At 40.6% G+C, this 18,685-nt stretch overlaps 1 long non-coding RNA gene across 4 annotated transcripts in view; it reads right to left on the reverse strand.

Moving 5' to 3' along the window:
- Positions 1-5,297: 5,297 nt before the first annotated feature.
- LOC138165896 (uncharacterized) overlaps positions 5,298-18,685 on the reverse strand; it is a 19,293-nt gene continuing 5,905 nt past the window's right edge. Inside the window, exons 2-3 of one of the 4 annotated variants that reach the window (XR_011169485.1) lie at positions 8,875-9,236; positions 5,298-6,135 (exon numbers count right to left, since the gene is read on the reverse strand). This is a non-coding gene — a long non-coding RNA (uncharacterized lncRNA). Of the gene's footprint in view, positions 6,139-6,169; positions 6,587-8,184; positions 9,237-18,685 lie in introns of those variants that run through there. The other 3 variants (XR_011169484.1, XR_011169488.1, XR_011169486.1) reach the window with 3 other exon arrangements.

An 18,685-nucleotide genomic window follows, 5' to 3' on the forward strand; every position in this document is an offset into this window, starting at 1 on the left:
TCCTTCCTTCCTTCCTTCCTTCCTTCCTTCCTTCCTTCCTTCCTTCCCTTTTAAAATTCCATTCAGAAAGCTTTTATTAAGTGCCTACTCTGTGCTAGGCCCTATAGGAACTGGAGATACAAAGAAAAAAATACTTCTTGTTCCCAAGGATCTTTGTTGTTATTGTTGCTGCCGTCTTTGAGAACATGATATTAATTTTATTTCTTAATTTTATTGCTTTAATTTAAATTTTTTTCAATCTTCAAAAATTATCATTTTCCCCTCCTGCATGCTCTCCATTAAGAAAGAAAAACAAAATCTTTGTTACAAATATAGATGTGTATAGTCAAAAAAACAGATTTCTCCATTGACTGTATATAGACACATAAACCCACAAATGTGTATAGAGATAGAACTATAGATAGATATAGGTTGGATTATACATATCTATAGAGACATAAATATAGATAGAGGTATAGAGATACAGAAGAGGTAGCTATCTACATCTCTATAGCTAGGTGGTGCAGTAGATAAAGTTCCAGGGCTGGAGTCAAGAGGGCATCTTCTTCCTCAGTTCAAATCTGGCCTCAGACACTTAGCAGCTGAGTGACCCTGGGCAAGTCACTTAACCCTGTTTGCCTCAGTTTCCTCATCTGCAAAATGAGCTGGAGAAGGAGAAGACAAACCACTCTAGTACCTTTGCCAAAAAAAAAAAAAAACCCAAACTCCAAATGGGGGGTCATGGAGAGTCCGACATGACTGAAACCAATGAACAACAAATAGATATAGGGATAGAGATATTTTTTATCTATCTATCTATCTATCTATCTATCTATCTATCTATCTATCTATCTATCTATCTATCTATCTATCTGTCCTCTAAGCCTATTGCCTCTTTTAAAGTCCTTCACAACCTGACTCTAAATGCAGGTTTTTTCTTTCCAGAATCATTATATATCATTCTTTCCAGAATCGTTATACATCATTCTTTCCAGAATCGTTATACATCATTCTTTCCAGAATTGTTATACATCATTTCCTTTCACATATCTTATAGTCTATCCAAACTAGTTCTTTTCTCTTCCTTACCCAAGACATCCCATCTCCTGATTCAATAAGTGCTTTTCTTCTGACCATCCCTTATATGTTGAATGCCTTCCCACTTTCCCCCCCCCCCCCCCCCCCCCCATAGAATCTCTACTTGCTTCAAAGTTCAGCTCAGATACCATTTTCTAGGTGAAGCTTTTCATGATTTCCTCAACTGCATCCTAAACTACCCTGTAATTATTTTTGTATTTTTTTCATATGTGCTTATAGTTGTACATGTTGTCTCATAATATGGAATGTAACCTGCTTGAGGCCAGAGACCCAGGACCTAACACGATGGCTACAGGGCTCAGAGTAGGATCTTAATAATTGCTTATTGACTGACTGTGTTCTAGGATTAACCATTTGATAACTGAGTGAATGATGGGTTGGAGGGGGGTGAGCTGGATTCAGGGAGACCAATTTGGAGGCTATTACAAAAGTTCATGTGATAGGTAATGAGGGACTGAACTAAGCCAATGGCTGTCCTACTGGAGAGAAGGGGATGGATAGGAGAGGTGTTATAGATGAAGAATGAAAGGGGCAACTAGGTTGCCTAGTGGATGGAGAACCTGCCCTGGTGTGTGGAGGACCTGAGTTCAAATATGGCCTCAAATTAATAGCTGTGAGACCCTGGACAAGTAACTTAACCCTGATGGCCTTGCCTCCTACCAAAAAGAAGAATGAATAAGACTTGGCAACTCATTGAATATGTAGGTGGGGAGAGCAAAGAATTGAGAATCACTCCAAGGTTGCAACCATAGATAAGTGAAAAAATGATTGTGCCTTTGACAGAAATAGAGAAGGTAGGAGAGGGTGTGGTTTTTAGGGAGAAAGATTCTGTTTTGACCTTGAGTTTGAGATGCCTATGGAAGGGGTAGCTAGATGACCAGTGGGTAGCAACTGTCCTGGAGGCAGAAGGACCTAAGGCCAAATCTGGCCTCAAGTTACTAGATGTGGGACTCTGGGCAAATCACTTAACCTGGATTGCAGAGAGAGAGAGAGAGAGAGAGAGAGAGAGAGAGAGAGAGAGAGAGAGAGAGAGAGAGAGAGAGAGAGAGAGAGAGAGAGAGAGAGAGAGAGAGAGAGAGAGAGAGAGAGAGAGAGACAGAGACAGAGACAGAGACAGAGACAGAGACAGAGACAGAGAGACGGAGATAGAGAGAGACAGACAGAGAGACAGAGAGAGCTATGCCTTTGGAAATCTAGGTGTAAGGTGGGTTATTCACTGTAAAAGCTTGAATGCGGGCTGTATGTGTGAGATCTAGGAGTTTGAAAATGAAAAAGAGAGATGATCAAAGGGAGGTAAAGATCTCTCCTAATGAGTGGTTATGTAGTAGCTGGGCATCTGCACTAGGGAGAGGTCCAGGGGGGAGGGCCAAGGGGCTGGGGCTGGGTCCCTTTGCAGCCGTGTCGGAGCAGCTTTCCCCCTTGGGTATGTGACAAGTGTCGGGGTGTTCCCTCACTTTCTGAAGGTTCCAGGCTGGTGCCTGAGGGAGAATCAAGGTGCTGCCTCTTACCTCCACTACCAAATCAGCAGATTTGAAGGCATTGTTATTGGTAGGGAGAGAAGGAATAAGGGAAAGAGACTGATATTCTGTGGCTGACTTTGCTCTTATTCTCATAATGACAGGAGCCTGTTCTTCATGACCTTGGCTGGACCTCAGAGAAATGTTCCCCCACACAGATGGTTATGAGCTCATACAAAGAACAAAGGTGCCAAAGTTTGTTCATGGTCGGAATTTCGGGCTTAACTCTTGACTCTCCTAAACCAGTCTTCACACTCTAGAGCAAGGGCTCTTAATTGTTTGGTTTTTTGGTTCTAGACTCCTCTGGCTGGCTGATGAAGCCTATGGAGCCCTTCTCAGAACCATGTTTTTAAATGCATAAAATAAAATATATCAGATGTGAGGGGAAACCAATTATATTGAAATACAGTTATTGACATGTTAAACACACACACACACACACACACACACAAGTACACATTCACGTTCACAGACCCCAGGATAAGAATTGACTGGGCCTGCTAGAGGCCCTGTTACAAGGTAGAGATGTTGGATTGGAGTTCAGTAGAGAGAAGAGGACTGAAAAACTAAATTTGTGAGTTATCTACATATAAACGACATGAGAGCTAATGGGGGGGGGGAGAGAAAGAGAGAAGAGGGAGAGAAGAAAGGGAGGGAGGGAGAAAAAGAGGGAGAGAGGAGTAGAGAATGGGAGAGAGAAAAATGGAGGGAGTGGAAGGAGGGAGGGAGGAGTAGGGAAGGAAAGGAAAGGGGGGAAGACAGGGAGGGAGAGAAAGAAAGAGGGGGGAGAGAAAGAGACAGAGAGGGACAGAGAGAGAGAGACAGAGAGAGACAAGAGAGACAGAGAGAGACAGAGACAGAGAGAGAGAGACAGAGAGAGAGAGAGAGACAGAGAGAGAGAGAGCACCAAGTGACTCAGATCCAGGGGTCTATGGATAGAATTTGGGGAGTATGTGAACTTGGATGGGGAAGAATTACATCTTTACTGAACTGTAATTGAAATTTAGTATCTCTTTGAATTATGAATGTTAGCAACAAACTACACTAGCATTTAGCAGTACCTGTGACTGTCACCAACAGATATTTTCGTATCACATTACAACTGCTGCAGATATTTCAAAATATAGTTTGCACCCATCAGTACTCTATCAAACCTGCCACTTCCTTGATCATGAATGGTCACATTCTTTATGTTTATGGACAATTATATGATACCTCTTTGCCTAGTAGACATTCACTCACCAAAAGGTAAAGCTGCCAGTTCTCAAATTCATGACCCAGACATTGTTGCTGTCCCATATTCCCTATCTACAAATGTTTGTCAATCAGTATGTGGAAGGAGGTGAGTAGTTTTTATTGTTAAAGTTTTGCAAAACTGGTTAGTTCAAATGAGAATTCTTCATTTTCCATAAGATAGTTGTGGCTTTTTGTAATAGCAATACGTAAGCTAGCTGGAAGTGTAGACCAGGCAAGTTCAAACATATTTGACAGTTAAGATAATTGTTGTAGTATTATTTAAAATAATATGTTATTCTAGCTAGTAGATTGTGCAGGGTCATTCATTATGCTGGAAATTCCATGAATAGAGAGATTCTTTCTTTTCTTTGTTTTTCTCTCTAGTCCTTTTTTACAGACTGGGTTATGAATGAAGTAAAGGTTGCAGATGAAGGATGTTGTATCAGTGATGTTTGTGCATTATTATTCTGTGAACATACTATGTATTTTTATTTTTGCTTTTTTGGAGGGCGATTGGGGTTAATTGACTTGCCCAAGGCCACACGGCTAGTTTTTGTGTTGTCTGAGGTCAGATTTGAACTCAGGTCCTCCTGACTCCAGGGCTGGTGCTCTATTCACTGCGCCTCCTAGCTGCCCATAACTATTTTTTCTATGAAGGCAGGGAGAGCTGCACAACTTCACAAGAGAGAATATGGAACAGCAGGAAGGACATTAATGTGCCTGCTGCAGCCCCTCCAACGGCTGCCATTTTCTGTTTTTGTTATCTTTGCCATTCTGATGGGTGTGACTTCAGTTATTTTAATTTGCATTTCTCTAATTATTAATGATTTCGAGAATTTTTTTGATATGGCTATTTAGATCTTATATTTTATCCTTTGAGAAATGCACATTTAATATATTTTGATCTAATGGAGAATGGCTATCCTCTGTGTGTGTATATATATATACACCTATACCTATATATACATATATGCACACATATATGTTTTTCATACCATGGATGTCAAATATGCTGCCCCCTGTCAAGCAGCCTGAAAAGTGGTCAGATTAAAATATTATTGGGAAATGTTTAACAAAATAGAGACATAGGTCATACAGTTAACACAGATTTGGTAAAAGTACAGTATACCTTTTACATGACATTTACCATATATGATCATATCATAACACATTAGAATTATATACAATAACCAAATACATAGGTCAGAGGGGCAGCTAGCAGATAGAGCACTGGGCTCATCCCCTGAGTTCAAATCCTGCCTCAGACATATCTTAGTTGTGTGACCCTGGGCAAGTCACTTCACCCTGTTTGCCTCAGTTTCATCATCTGTAAAATGAGCTGAAGAAGGAAATAACAAACTAGTAGAGTGCCTTTGCCAAGGAAACCCCAAATGGGATCACAAAGAGTCAGACAAAGCTGAACAACCACTGAACAACAAAAACAGCAGGTTTTAAAAAATACAATTATATTATATATTTTATATGTATATTATTATAATATATTTATATGTATAAATATTATAACATAGCATAATATATAACATATATTTTATAATATAACAATATTGTATATATACATATAGCAACATAAAATGTCAGGGAATGTGACAAATGATATATGTCAGATATTGCGTACCATCATACATAACAACACTCTATTCATAGTAAAGAAGCATAAATCCAATAATGATAACACATGGAACAGGGAAACACATACAAAACATAATTTGGTGGCATACACAATGCATATCACATGTATTCCGTTAATGGATTTCTTCTGGTCATAGGTTCTAGCATATCATAAGTAAGCATGGTCATTGGTTGAAAAGTCCTGGAACTTCTGAACTTATGGGTGGTTGACTGCTAATCTCCTATACTCCCAGCCCTAAGAAACTGAGGGCTGGAGAAATTAAGCAATTTGTAGATAACTAATAAACATTAGAAGTAGGATTCAAATCCTGGTTTTTGAATGTTTAATTCAGTGTTCTTCCCCTTACAGTAGATTCTCTCTCCTATTAGCCTAGGTTTCAGGAAAACAGATTTGAAAAAGTTCAGAGAAACCTGTGATCCCCATGGCCAGAGATTCTAAAAAGGAAAGAAACCCAAGGGGAAAAGAAAGTTCTGAAAATACAGTTTTAAAATATTTTGATGAAGAAGGAAAAGGGTGCAGATTCAGCTGCAGATTCAGTTCCAGACGAGTCCCTCTTCTGCTTGACAACTGTTCCCTTTTCTGGGATTTTCTCTTTTTGGAAACTTGCTTCTCCTCTGGGTAGGGTGGATTTACTGGACAATCACTGGCATTTCCCTACTTGTGACAATAAAAGTAGGAAACTAATTAGCTGCTTCTCAGGGAAAATCTCTCTCTCCATATAAAATCCATTACCCCTGCCCATTGTTGCTGTTGCTATGGAGGCATCCCACCTGTTGAATCAGGAAAGATGAAAATCTTGATTCATTGGTTGGGATGCTTCTATAACCTGCACATGCCAAGTTCAGAGGGGATGATTTTCCAGAACCATCATTAACTCTTCCTGCTATGGCCTTAAAGGTCATTTCCTTGGCAGTTATAACGACTTTCTTGTTGGTGTCCTTGATTGCACATGTCCTTATTATGCTGGATAGCCCCTGGTCACTCCAAAGGTTTACATTTTTGCATTCATGCTAGCTTAGGTGAGAGCCAAAATGTGCTCGAAAAATATCTGTTGTTTTTTAGCATTCATTCACTAGTAGGACTGCTGTGAAATTCTCCCCAAGTCCTAAAATGAATGGAATAGATTGGGACATATAATGGTTCAGAGAATAATATAATAAAAGAAACCAGGAACACACACAGAGTAAAAAACTGTCTTAGAGACTCATCCCTAACTTGGTAGAGACTACAAAGTGGTTAGGTTTTTAAAATGTGTTATGAATACATTGTTTAATGAGTTATGAATAATACTGAAGCATTATTTACACTATGAAAACTTGTCATAATCCGGCTCCAACCTACTTTTTGAGATATAATAATTTCATTCCACCACCACCACCACCACCACCCCTCCTTTCCCATAACTACAAAAGAGAAGGAGGAAGAGGAGGAAGAGGAGGAGGAGGAGGAGGAGGAGAAAGAGGAAGAGGAAGAGGAAGAGGAAGGGGAAGGAAGGAGCACCTTGGTTCAGCTGCTGATTGGAAAGGACAATGAGCTTTCTTTCACACCCAAAGAATGAGGACTAAGAGTCTAAAGGTCAGAAAGACAACAGGAGCCCCCAAAAGGTAACATGGCCTTCAGAGGGTAGAGCATTTCTGAGTCTGAGCTCCTTTTGCCTGTTCTTCCCCAGCTCCATGAGCAATGAGTTAGCTGAGCTGTGAATTTCTCGGAAATCCCTGCTAGCTATAGGTTAGATTAGAAGAAACTCCCAAAGCACAAGGCCTGAAGAACTCCAATTTGCACGATAGTGAGAGGTCTATGCTTCTCAATATTTCACCCAATGCTAGACCCTGCTGGATGCATTAGTTGCAAATGAAAATGTATTAAATTTCTGGTTCAGAGGTGAGGTTATAGAGACTAAGTAAACTAGATTATGCCTTTCCTAAAATTCCCACATCTGAGGTATTTCTGAATGGCAACTTTCAGGGTTTTCTAGAGACTTTGGGGGTTCCAGTTGAGCAGTGGGATACTTTAGGATGCATTACTCCATTGGAACCTTTTGGATTTGAGTTCCCTGGCTGCTTCCAAGAGGCACACGAACTTTGCCAAGAACTTTGAAATAATGTCACGATCCCTTGGTCCATATGATGAAAAAAGAGCTCCTAATTGTAAAAGATTGGCCACTGAACCAGGAAGAGCCATCCACTCAATAGATTTTAATGGGAGCACAACTCTCACTTTCTCCCTCTCCCCATGTAGTGAGTATATGGAGATTCTATAGAGGATGTCTTGTATTTCTGGGCGGAAGGGGAGGTATCGGGGAGCATGCGGAAACTATAGCAGCTGCTTGCATGTGGCAGCAGGTCCACGGGCTCCCTAGGTAAGCCTAAACATGAGCTTTGGGACCCTGCCTATTATATTTTGTGCTTCTTTCCCTGAGCAGAGATCCTGATGTGTAATTTCAGCCTTATGAGCTAGAAAGGTTGGGAGCTCCTGAGACCTCTAGTCAGAGCTGATTAGCAGCAGGAAGAATTTTCTTTAATTATAGCTTCCTTGGAGAAGATGGCCACTGATGGGATGATGAGCCATGGCTCAGCTTGCCAGAAGAGAGGTCCTTGAGAGAGTAGTTTGTACAGTGCAGAGCTGAGGTGAAGGAAAAATGCCTATTCAACAGTTCCACTAAGAGCTCCATGTTTTAATGATTTAAGTATCAACCTCCTGGGAAAATTGAAATTATAGGTTACTTTATTTTAGATCTTTGTCAATGCATGGTTATGAGTCTTTTATGTTTTAAGCATTTCTTTTACATGGAGGAAATAAATAGCTGTCCTATACTGATCTACACTGTACATTGAATACCTTTCTGAATACCCATCCAAGCTCAAGTCAAACCTAAGCCTTCTTTAAATATTTTCCTCAGGACTCATAGTCTGTCTCCAGGTAGACAATGAAAAAAAGAACATGAATCCTCTCTTGAAAAGATCAGGCTCCCCCAAAACTGAACCCCCTAGTAGAAGAGACCCTTCCAGCTCCCTGGGCCAGCCTGGTTTCTTGTTACATTATTTTGTATTGAAACTTACTGTTCTCAATTCTATCCCAAGTAAACTACTACAATCAGTTAAGTATGTTTTGTCTGTTCTTGTAAGGAGTCATGACCATATGAGTAAGGTTTGTGAGAAAGAGAATTCAGGGTTTGACAGAGGTGGGGAATGAGAGTTGAATTTGTTTGATTTTATCCATAATAATTACCTCACATCCTCATACCACCTCACTTACTGGGAAGAGGAAGGGGATTAGGTTCACAGCCTAGCTTAGTTCCTATAGAACATAGTCCCAAAGTCCAAGTCTACTTCCTTCCCCCTCAGGCTTGAGTCTTGGGCTTCTCTGCCAAGTTGGCTGGCTTCAATATCCCACCTGATGTCCTGGCTTCTCCAAGTATTCAGCCCTTCCAAGGATTCATTCACTCCCTCCTCCAAGATTGCTTTGACTGAACAGGTCTGGTGGGGATTGCTGCCTGCACCTGGAAACTGAGGGTAGAGGAAACAACAGAAACAAATACCCCCAGGCTGTGAGGCCCAGAAGAGGAGAAAAGGGAAAGGGGTCCCACTCTTTCCCAGTCAGTCCATGGCCCCCTGTGCTGTGGAAGGGCTACCCACGGTGGTGACAGGACACAGCTGAGCAAGGTTCCTCCATATTAGGTGATCTGGATATGCTCCAAGGCTCCATTAAGACAATGACATTGTTCTACATGAGTCTTCATTTTTACCTGGTGAGGGCTAAATCAGAGATGGGTTGTTAGATCATGCTGTTCAGAATGAGACCTTCACAGATTCAAACCATCTTTATTTGCAAAAGCAAAGCCTGTCATTGTTTCCTGCTGACCTTTCCACACTTCTCCCATGCTCCCCTTCATGTACCCCATCAGGGCTTTGCTGATCTCCACCCCCCACCATCATCATATATACTTACCTGTGAGTATATCATCTTTCCCCCAAAAGAAACATGAGAATAACATGTGATCTTCATTATCTTTCCTAGTACCTAGTACAATGTCTGGAACAGAGTAAAGCTTAATAAGTGCTTGTTAGATTAGATTGGATTGGAGGTAAACAAAATAAAATTCTCTTCTAGCACAATTAAGTTTTGTGTATGTTGAAGTTTAAAACCAAGCTTTATCTGTCTTGAATTAGAGACCCATAACATTTATTTGGTTAGTTTAACTTGAATTATATTCCTTTGCCCACATGCTCTCTGGCCAATGAGGGGCTTAGATATCCTTGGCCCTATTTCAGTTCAATCAAGGTCAGTCTATAGTTTGGGTTGAATACAAAACTGATGAATTAGAGAAGACCTGCCTAGATTTTTATAAGATGTTCATGTGGAGTTCCAAGGTTGTTGGCATCACTACTAGTACATAGAGAAGAAATGGAGTATTCACATGAGCCAACTAAGTGAAACAGTTGATATAGAGTGCTGGGCCTGGAGTCAGGAGGACTTGAGTTCAAATCTGGCTTTAGACGCTTACCAGTTGTGTGTCCCTGGACAAGTCACTTAACCCTGTTTGCCTCAGTTTCCTCATCTGTAAAATGAACTGGAGAAGGAACTGTCAAAACACTCCAGTATCTTTGCCAAGAAAACCCCAAACAGGGTCATAAAGAGTTAAACACAACTGAAATAAATGAAGAATAAGTTCACAAAGGGATTCTGCTGGTACAGTCAGAAGAACCCTAGGCTTTGCTTTGGTATTATTAGTAGATACCTAGGTTCAAGTAAAGGTTCTACCAATTACTAGTCATTTATGAGCTTCAGCTTTCCTGCATATATAATGAAATCTATAAAGTGTAAAATGATAGGGTTGGAATAGATGAACTCTACAGACCCTTCTGGCTCTTCCAATCCATGATTCTTCTTGGGTTTGCTTGGGCCTTTTAATCATGATTCCCAGAATGGGCTCCAGCAGGTATTTATTAACCCATCCGTCAATCATCACAAGTTTGGATGCTATTTTAGCACCAAACACTGGAGGGGGGAGGAAAGCAGCCTGTGTTTGTTATTGGTGCAGTGTATGTATGAAGGGTCCTTTTCTAAATCAAGGTCCTGAGATGCTATGGTTTCAAGCCTACTTAGTCCTAGTTTACCAAATTGCTACTGTCTGATGACCGACCCTAAGAAGGACAATACAACGTCATCTGATTAAATGTAATATTTGCAAAGAAGGAAAATTCAAGGATCCTTAAATAGAGGAGACACTGGAGCCCTTGTTGTTGTAGCTTTGCTTTGATTTTGCTCCTTTTTGAATATTTTAATTTCTTGATGAATAATAAATATCATTGGATTGTAGATTTAGACTTAAAAGATCCCTCATTTTGCAAATGTGGAAACTGAGGCTCAGAGTGGTTAAGTGACTTGTCCGGGGTCACACAGTTAGTAAATAAGGGGAAAAGGAAGAGAATAAGCATTTCTTAAGCCCCTACTATGTACCAAGCACTATGCTAAACTCTTTACAAATATTTTTCTGATTTGATTGTCATAACAATCCTCAGAGGTAGGTGCTACTGTGATTCCCATTTTACAGTTGGGGAAACTGAGTCAGCCAAAGGTTAAGTGATTTGTCCAAGGTCACACAGCTAGTAAGTTTTTGAGACAGAATTTGAATTTCTGTCTTCCTAATGCCAGACCTAGCACTCTATTACACAACCTGGCTTCGTTAAAAGACAATTTCTTTTTTTTTTTTTAAGCAATCGGGGTTAAGTAACTTGCTCAAGGTTACAGGGCCAGTTATTTCTGGGTGTGGCACTGAGTATCTGAGCCAGGATTTGATCCAGGTCATCCCAACACTGGAGCCGGTGCTCTTACTCGCTGAGCCACCTGGCCGACCCTTAAAAGACAATTTCTAATTAAGTCTTGGCAATTGGGACTTTAGAAACCGGATTCATTAGTTTGGAGTTGCCCTGTGGTGCCTCCTACAGGACTTTTGAGACCATGAAAGTACCCGTGCCTTTGGACAGACTGTCCATCCTTGCCTGGAATGCACTTCCTTCTCTTCTCGATTTCCTATAATCCTTCATTTCCTTCGAAGCTCTGTTTACATACCACTTCCTACAGGAGACCTTTCCCCAATTCCCCAGCTGCTAGTCCCTTCCCCTTCAAATTACTTTGTGGTTTTTTTGTACATATCTACTATGTCTCTCTATATTTTATATAGCTGCCTTAGTAGAGGATTTCTTGAGGGTGGGAGGAAGAGAGGGAGGGAGCTTGCTGTATCAATGAAATCACAGGTCCAGCCTAAATATTTAACACATGAAGGCTACTCCCCCAACTTATATTCTTAAATGGCTGGATAGAAAGTCTCCCATGGCAAGTCACAGCTCAAAACCAAGGCCTTAGGGGGAGTCAAGAGCAAGAAACCCCCTTGTCTTCCCTTGTTGGGGGCTCACTCCTGAGCCTGACTCCTCCCTCTTTCAAATTACTATAATTCTTCCAGGGTTTAGCTATTTAAAGTCCCTAGAAGTGGGGCTAATTAGTTTGCTCAACCAATCCAGTTGTTCCATTCTTGACTCAATCAGAGAGGTAATCAGGTGATTAAATCTCATAAAGGTCTCACCAGTTTTGGTTGCATTTTTGCAGTTAGTTTAATGCCTCATTAATAACCTATGATTGCATTGTGGACTCACGGGGCTAGGCAATTGACCAAAGACCAGCTCAGCTACAAATATACCTTTCATATACACTTATGCATGTACATGCTGTCTTCTCTTTACGCTATAGACTACTTGAGGCCAAATAACAGTTTCCTATTGTCTTTGCATTTCCAGAACCAGCAGAAAAGTTGGTTGGTTGTTGTCCTTTGTTCTAGAAAAGGATCAAAATGACAGCATTATGCTAGAGTTAAGTTACTGTGGATCTGAATGTGACTGAACAAACAGATACAAGTTCAGAAGGCTCTACCACAAGTCAGGTACAAATCATCCATGTGAACATTTGGGGTGAACTCTCTAAATGTGTGCATCTTGCGTTTCTTTTGAGGTACTTCAGTTCTGCTTTGTTCATAGAGCAGAGTGCAACTCTTGACAGGCTGGCCATGTTGTTTGAATGCCAAGCACAACAGTAGGTGCTTAATAAATGCAAACCCCTAAATTATCAGGGATAACAAGAAGCAACCAGGAAATATCTAAGCATTTCCTGAATTGGGTGGGGAAAGTCCATGACCTTGAGTAGAATGCCAACTGGGCATTCCCAAAGCAGGTGTCACAAAGAGATGCCAAAATATGGCTCCTGGAAATATTTCAGGGCTTGAAAGAACCTTAGAGGTCATCCAATTCAAGTCCATCATTCTATTGAGGAGAAAACTGAGGTTCATATGACAAGTCAAGCAAATGAAGAATCCTGAAGAGTTGTAACACCACCACCACAAGAACAATAATTTGTGTTTATCACATGTGGAATAAGAGATGGGCATTACCCGCAATAAGGGAAATCATCCCTGTTTTAGGGCTGATACATTTATTGAAACAATAATCACGTGCATGAACTCTTGTGAAGAACCTGAGAGACGGAAAAAAAAAAAAAAGAGCCTGAGAGATGAGTTGTTGGAAGAGAACACCAGGAGAAATGGAAGGGAAAGGGAGAAGTGAATGTGGAGTCAAAAGTCTATGCTGCAGCTGTGATATAACAGCACTTTCCTCCTTGATTTTACTGATGTCTTTTTGGTTGCTATTGTTTGTCCTTCGTTCAGGTGATGCCATGACTTGCAAGTAAATTGGATTTAAGTGAGGAAGGGCTGTGTAAAGTCACCAGCCTCACTTTCTCCTTCAGAGCCATCTGGGTCCAGTGGCCAGATGTAGATTAGAACGATGGGAGATGGCCCTTCTGTCTTTTTGAACGATGAGGTGGCAGAATCTGTAATGCTAGAACCTTTTTTTTTAGCCTCCTGTACTTGCCTGCTGATCCATCTAATAGATGCAAGAAAACCTAATAGAAAAAGTATTGAGTATGAATCCCGAATGAATGTCATTTTGTTTACTGCCCTTATATAGCACATTTTTAAAGTCTAGATACTTGTCCAGGAGAGTTAAAGCATTAAGTCATATATTTAGACAATGTCAGTGTAGCCTTAGCAATTAGAAGGCTTGCAAACAGACAATTAGGCTTAAGCATTTGCCTCTTTAGCTGACTGTTCTAGGGAAGATAACTCAGCTTATTGAATTAGGCTCTAATGGTCTTTAATGGGCACTGAGGTCTTTGTGGCTATCATTGTTTCTAGGAGTGAGTAAAAGTACTTGCTCAATGGTCAGTTCATGTTTGTATTGGACAATTCCCTACCGCCATCAAAAGTGAAATTATTTCTCAAGAATATGAGGTGGGGGTAGAGTAAAGCTTTGCTGAGCCTGATTCCCTGATTGAGAAAGCAGAGAAGTCCAGAGCAATGAATGCAGAGCAAATTGAGATGGTAGGTAATGGACATGGATGGATACGTGTCAACAGCATTAGCTGAATGGGGCCCAGCAAGCCATTGTAATAGAGGTCTAGGAGGGGTCCTAGAGGTCTGATCTGTCCCTTTCATTTTATTGACAAAGGATCTTGTGATTTTACTTGCCCTTTCAGTATCGTGAGTCATTTAAGTTATCTCTGACCTGTATTTTCTTTATTTAGTACAGCATCTGGAAGGCACAGAAAATGCTAAAACTGCCTTTTCAAAAGGAAACCACTGATACTCCCTCCTCACCTCCTTCCCAGGTATTTCTCCTGCCCTATGTCCAGGCAGTTGGACCTGGTATCACATCAAGCCATTGTCCTCATGACTGAACTCCCTGATTCCCAGCCCCCTATGGCCACCTGCTTCAGCCTACTAATCTCCTAGGCAGGTATCCTAGGGCCTCACAGAACACATCAAAGCTGAACCTTTAGAGAGGATCTTGAACAGTTAAAACACCTGCCTCCTTCAATGAATCTCCACAACCACTGATGCCTACCTGGATTCATCCCTTGATGATTAGAACCCTCAGACCTCCTTACACACTTCCTAACCTGAGATTCTGAACTTGGGCCTGTTGAATAGACAAATCCCCATCCCCATCCCCAACTACCTAGTCCTCACTCCCATCCGCATCAGCCTCCTTTCCTACCTACCAATGTGCTTGATACAGACCTACCTGTTCCTGCCACTGTGCCCTCGGGAATGCCCGATCCACAATTAGCAAGCTCCCTTTTATCACAAGCCTCTTCCCTTTTCACTCTTTTTACCTTCTGGAGCTCATTAAACCCTGGCTCTCTCCTGACAACACTGCCCACCTAACCATCCTTTCTTTAAGCCCAGAATTTATTTTTTTTAAAAACATTCTTTTTACATTTTGAGTTCCAAATGCTTTCCCTCCTGCTACCCCCTTCCCCCACCCACTGAGAAGGCAAGCAATATGATATCAATTATACAAGTGAAGTCATGCAAAACATATTTCCTTATTAGCCATGTTGTTAAAAAAAAAAGCAGGAAAAATAAAGTGAAAAAAGTATGTTTCAATCTGTACTTAGTTCATTATTTTTCTCTCTGGAGGTGGATAGCATTTTTCATTACGGGTCCTTTAGAATTGGCTTGGATCATTGAGTTGATTAGAGTAGTTGTCTTTTTTTTTTTAAAGAAAGCGTAAACATCTCAAAAGTACAGGTGAAATTTTTTTACAATAAATATTTAGTACAAAGATACAAAGCAAAAAACAAAAAAGAGGTCAAAATTGGGGAAGAGAGAATGGTCCAATTTGTCTGGGAATAAGAATAAAAATAATAATAATAGCTGATAGCAAAGTGATAAATTAGGTTGGAACCAGACTGGAGAGAGCATTAAAGCATGAAAATGAAGGTGAAGTTGAACCCAGTTGCCAAAGTAAGATTTGGGGATTATCTTCCATTATCATGGAAGTCCCTGTCAGAATCATTATGGTTAATCTAAAAATGGTAAGATTTTTATCAATAGATCAAACCTTAGTCCAAGGCACAAGATGCTCTTGTACAAATAGTATTTTGCTCTTAAGAAGCAGGCAGTCTAGGCTAAAGACAACAACAACAAACCACCCCCCCCCAAAAAAAAACCCAGGTCCATAAACACTAAAAAGATTTATGAGTAGCTAAGTCTTCCATAGTTACAGAATTTCAGTTACTGCATGCAATAATCTCCTGGTTCTGCTCACTTTGCTTTGCATCAGTTCATTTAAGTCTTTCTAGGTTTTTCTGAGAACATCTTGCTCAGCATTTCTTACAGTATAATAGTATTCCTTCACAATCATATATCACAACTTGTTAAGCCATTTCCCAATTGATGGGCATCCCCTCAATTTCCAATTCTTTGCCACCACAGAAAGAGTTGATATAAATATTTTTATACATATAGATTTTTTTCCCCTTTTTTGTTGATCTCTTTGAGGAACAGAACTGGTAGTGATATTGCTGGGTCAAAGAGTATGTACAATATTATAGCCCTTTGGACATAGTTCCAAATTTTTCTCCATAATGGTAGGACCAGTTCACAACTCCACCAACAGAGCATTAGTGTTATTCTTCTATATCTCCTATAATGTTTCCTATTTTCTTTTGTGTTAGCCAATTTGATAGGTGTGAGGTGGTACCTCAGAGTTGTTTTAATTTGCATTTCTCTAATCATTGTGATTTAGAGCATTTTTTTCTTATGACTATAGATAGCTTTCATTTCTTCTGAATACTGTCTGTTCATATCTTTTGTCCATTTATCAGTTGATGAATCGCTCTTATTTTTATAAATTTGATTGAGTTTCCTATTTATGTGAGAAACAGAGAAACTTACTATAAAATTTTTTGATATTACTTCAATGTATATAGTCCATTTTATTTTTTTAATTTTTAATTGTATTTTTTCCAAATTTTCTCTCCCTCCCTGCCCTCCTCCTCCCCCCCCATGATGGCATATATAGGATCTGCAAATACTGTCACATTAGACATTAGTTAGGTTATGCATGGTACATTTTACCAAAATGTAATTTCATTCTGGTGACTTTGGAAACGTATTTGATTTGTTTTTCCATGATTATGGACAAAGAGAACCCACGTCTGAAGCAGCTTGAGTTTGTTTTCCTTGGTATCTATCCCCTTGCATCCTGAAAGCAGGCAAAGTGTGGGAAATGTGTGACTTAGGAAGCCTCAGGGCGCTAATCTCAATAAAGTTCTTAAAAAGTCATGCAATGTGGGTATTATATTTCTTGCCTTCTCAATGAGTGGGGGGAAGGGATAGAAGGAGGGAAAAATTTTGGAATTGAAAATTAAAAATAATAATAATTTTAAAAATCATCCAGTGGTATACCGTAGGGTACACAAAAGCTACCTGAGGTGTCTACTTCATGGAAAATACACCAAGAGACCTAGAGGAGGACATGCTAAAACCCTATGGACTTGCCAGCGAGAGACAGCATGTTATAGCATGAGTTTGTGGTGCCGCACATGGTGGTATTAGAAATGTCAAAGGAAAAACTAGCTGTGTGATCTTGGGCAAGTCACTTAACCCCAATGGCCTTCCAAAAAGCAAAAAAAAAAAAAAAAGAAATGTCAAAGGACCCTTTAGATCAGATTCTAGCTTTCACCTTGAAATTGGTCAGGAAGCACATGTACTTATAGGAGTGGGTGGGGGATGAGGGGAGGCCACTCACCACTCACCATATGATGCGATTATTTTCTATTATACTTTGTGATTCTGATATGAGCTGGACACTAGTGCAGGACATACTAGATAGTTGCGGACAGTCTCTGGACACTGCTAGTCCCTTGGTGAGGGTGAAGAAAGGAACTCGGATATTAAAAGGAGGGGCAGTAATCTGCTGGGAAGTTGATATTTCAGTCCTCTCTGGAAGTGACTTCCACCCCCTCAAGAGTTTTTAAATACTGCAACTTCTAATTACATTCCATTTAATATGTCTACAATGTGAGAAAATAGTTCTTTCATGGGTGGGGGATACAAATCTTAATGGGAATGGGGTATGAGTTTTCATAAATTATTAATTGTAGTTGATAATTCTTTTGTACATTCAGCCTTAGACTAAATGAGATGAGCCAGAACTTGGGCTGATATATAAAGCCTGCAAACAGCCTGGTAGAGAGGAAGCAAGATCAGTTTTTCCCACTAAAGTCCCATTGGCTCATGCACCCTAGGGGGTGGGCTAAGGTAGACAACAGACGTGGGATACCACCCAAGAGTTCACAAAAAGACTGCCCCTGAATAACTATGCCAGCTTGCATTACTAGGAAGCACATGGATGCCTGTCTACCCACTTTCCCACTTTGTTTACTGTCTTTGCATCTTCCTCTTACTGTTATTTGTCCTTTATTCTTAAAGATGACCATGACATGAAGAAGGTGACGTCATGACTTGCAAGTGAATTGGATTTAAGTGAGGAAGAGCTCTGCAAAGTCACCAACCTCACTCTCTCTTCTGGAGCCATCTGGGTCCAGGAGAAAAAGGGATGACTGGAGATGGCCCTGGGATGCAGTGCATCTGTGTTCGTTATGGATAGAAGGCTGTAATTGTGTTTTATAGTATTATCTTTGCTAGGTTTTAAAGGCAACACAGTATTACCACATAGAAGAACAGAAGGTGTGGCAGTGTGAGTGGGTTGTAGAGGCTGAGAAGAAAAGCTATGTACTCTTTGGCTGGCCTCCAACCTTAGAATGTGGGTGTCCCTGGTCTTAGAGGTAGCTGGGTGGTACAGTGAATAGTGTGTTGGCCTGGAGTTGGGAATCCTCAGATACTCTGTTATCCTGGGCAAGTCACTTAACTTCTGTCTGTTTTGGTTTCCTTAATTGTAAAATGGGGACAATAATAACACCTACTTCCCAGGATTGCCGTGAAGATCAAATGCCATATTTGTAAAATGCTTAGCACCGTGTGCGGCACATAGTAGGTGCCTAATAAACCCTTGTTGCCTTTCTTTTCCAGGCGTTCTTTCACCAGCTGATCTAGTTTTTAGCCACTGTCTTTGGCTATACCATCTGAGCATGAGTGAAAGGAAACAGTGGAGAAAGGTGAGAGGACCAACTGCCCAGTCGGTCCCAACCCTGGCAGATAGCAACACTGCTGCTTTTAAAGCTCATGGTTTTAGTCTGGGGGAAAAGAACCAGACCCATATGGCTTGATCTCTCTCTCTCTCTCTGTCTCTGTCTCTCTGTCTCTGTCTCTCTCTGTCTCTGTCTCTCTCTCTGTCTCTCTCTCTCT

This window comes from Petaurus breviceps, unplaced genomic scaffold (assembly GCF_028583685.1).
Source record: "Petaurus breviceps papuanus isolate PSGF00001 unplaced genomic scaffold, PetGlider_PUasm1.0 126, whole genome shotgun sequence".
In the NCBI taxonomy this organism is placed as follows: domain Eukaryota; kingdom Metazoa; phylum Chordata; class Mammalia; order Diprotodontia; family Petauridae; genus Petaurus; species Petaurus breviceps.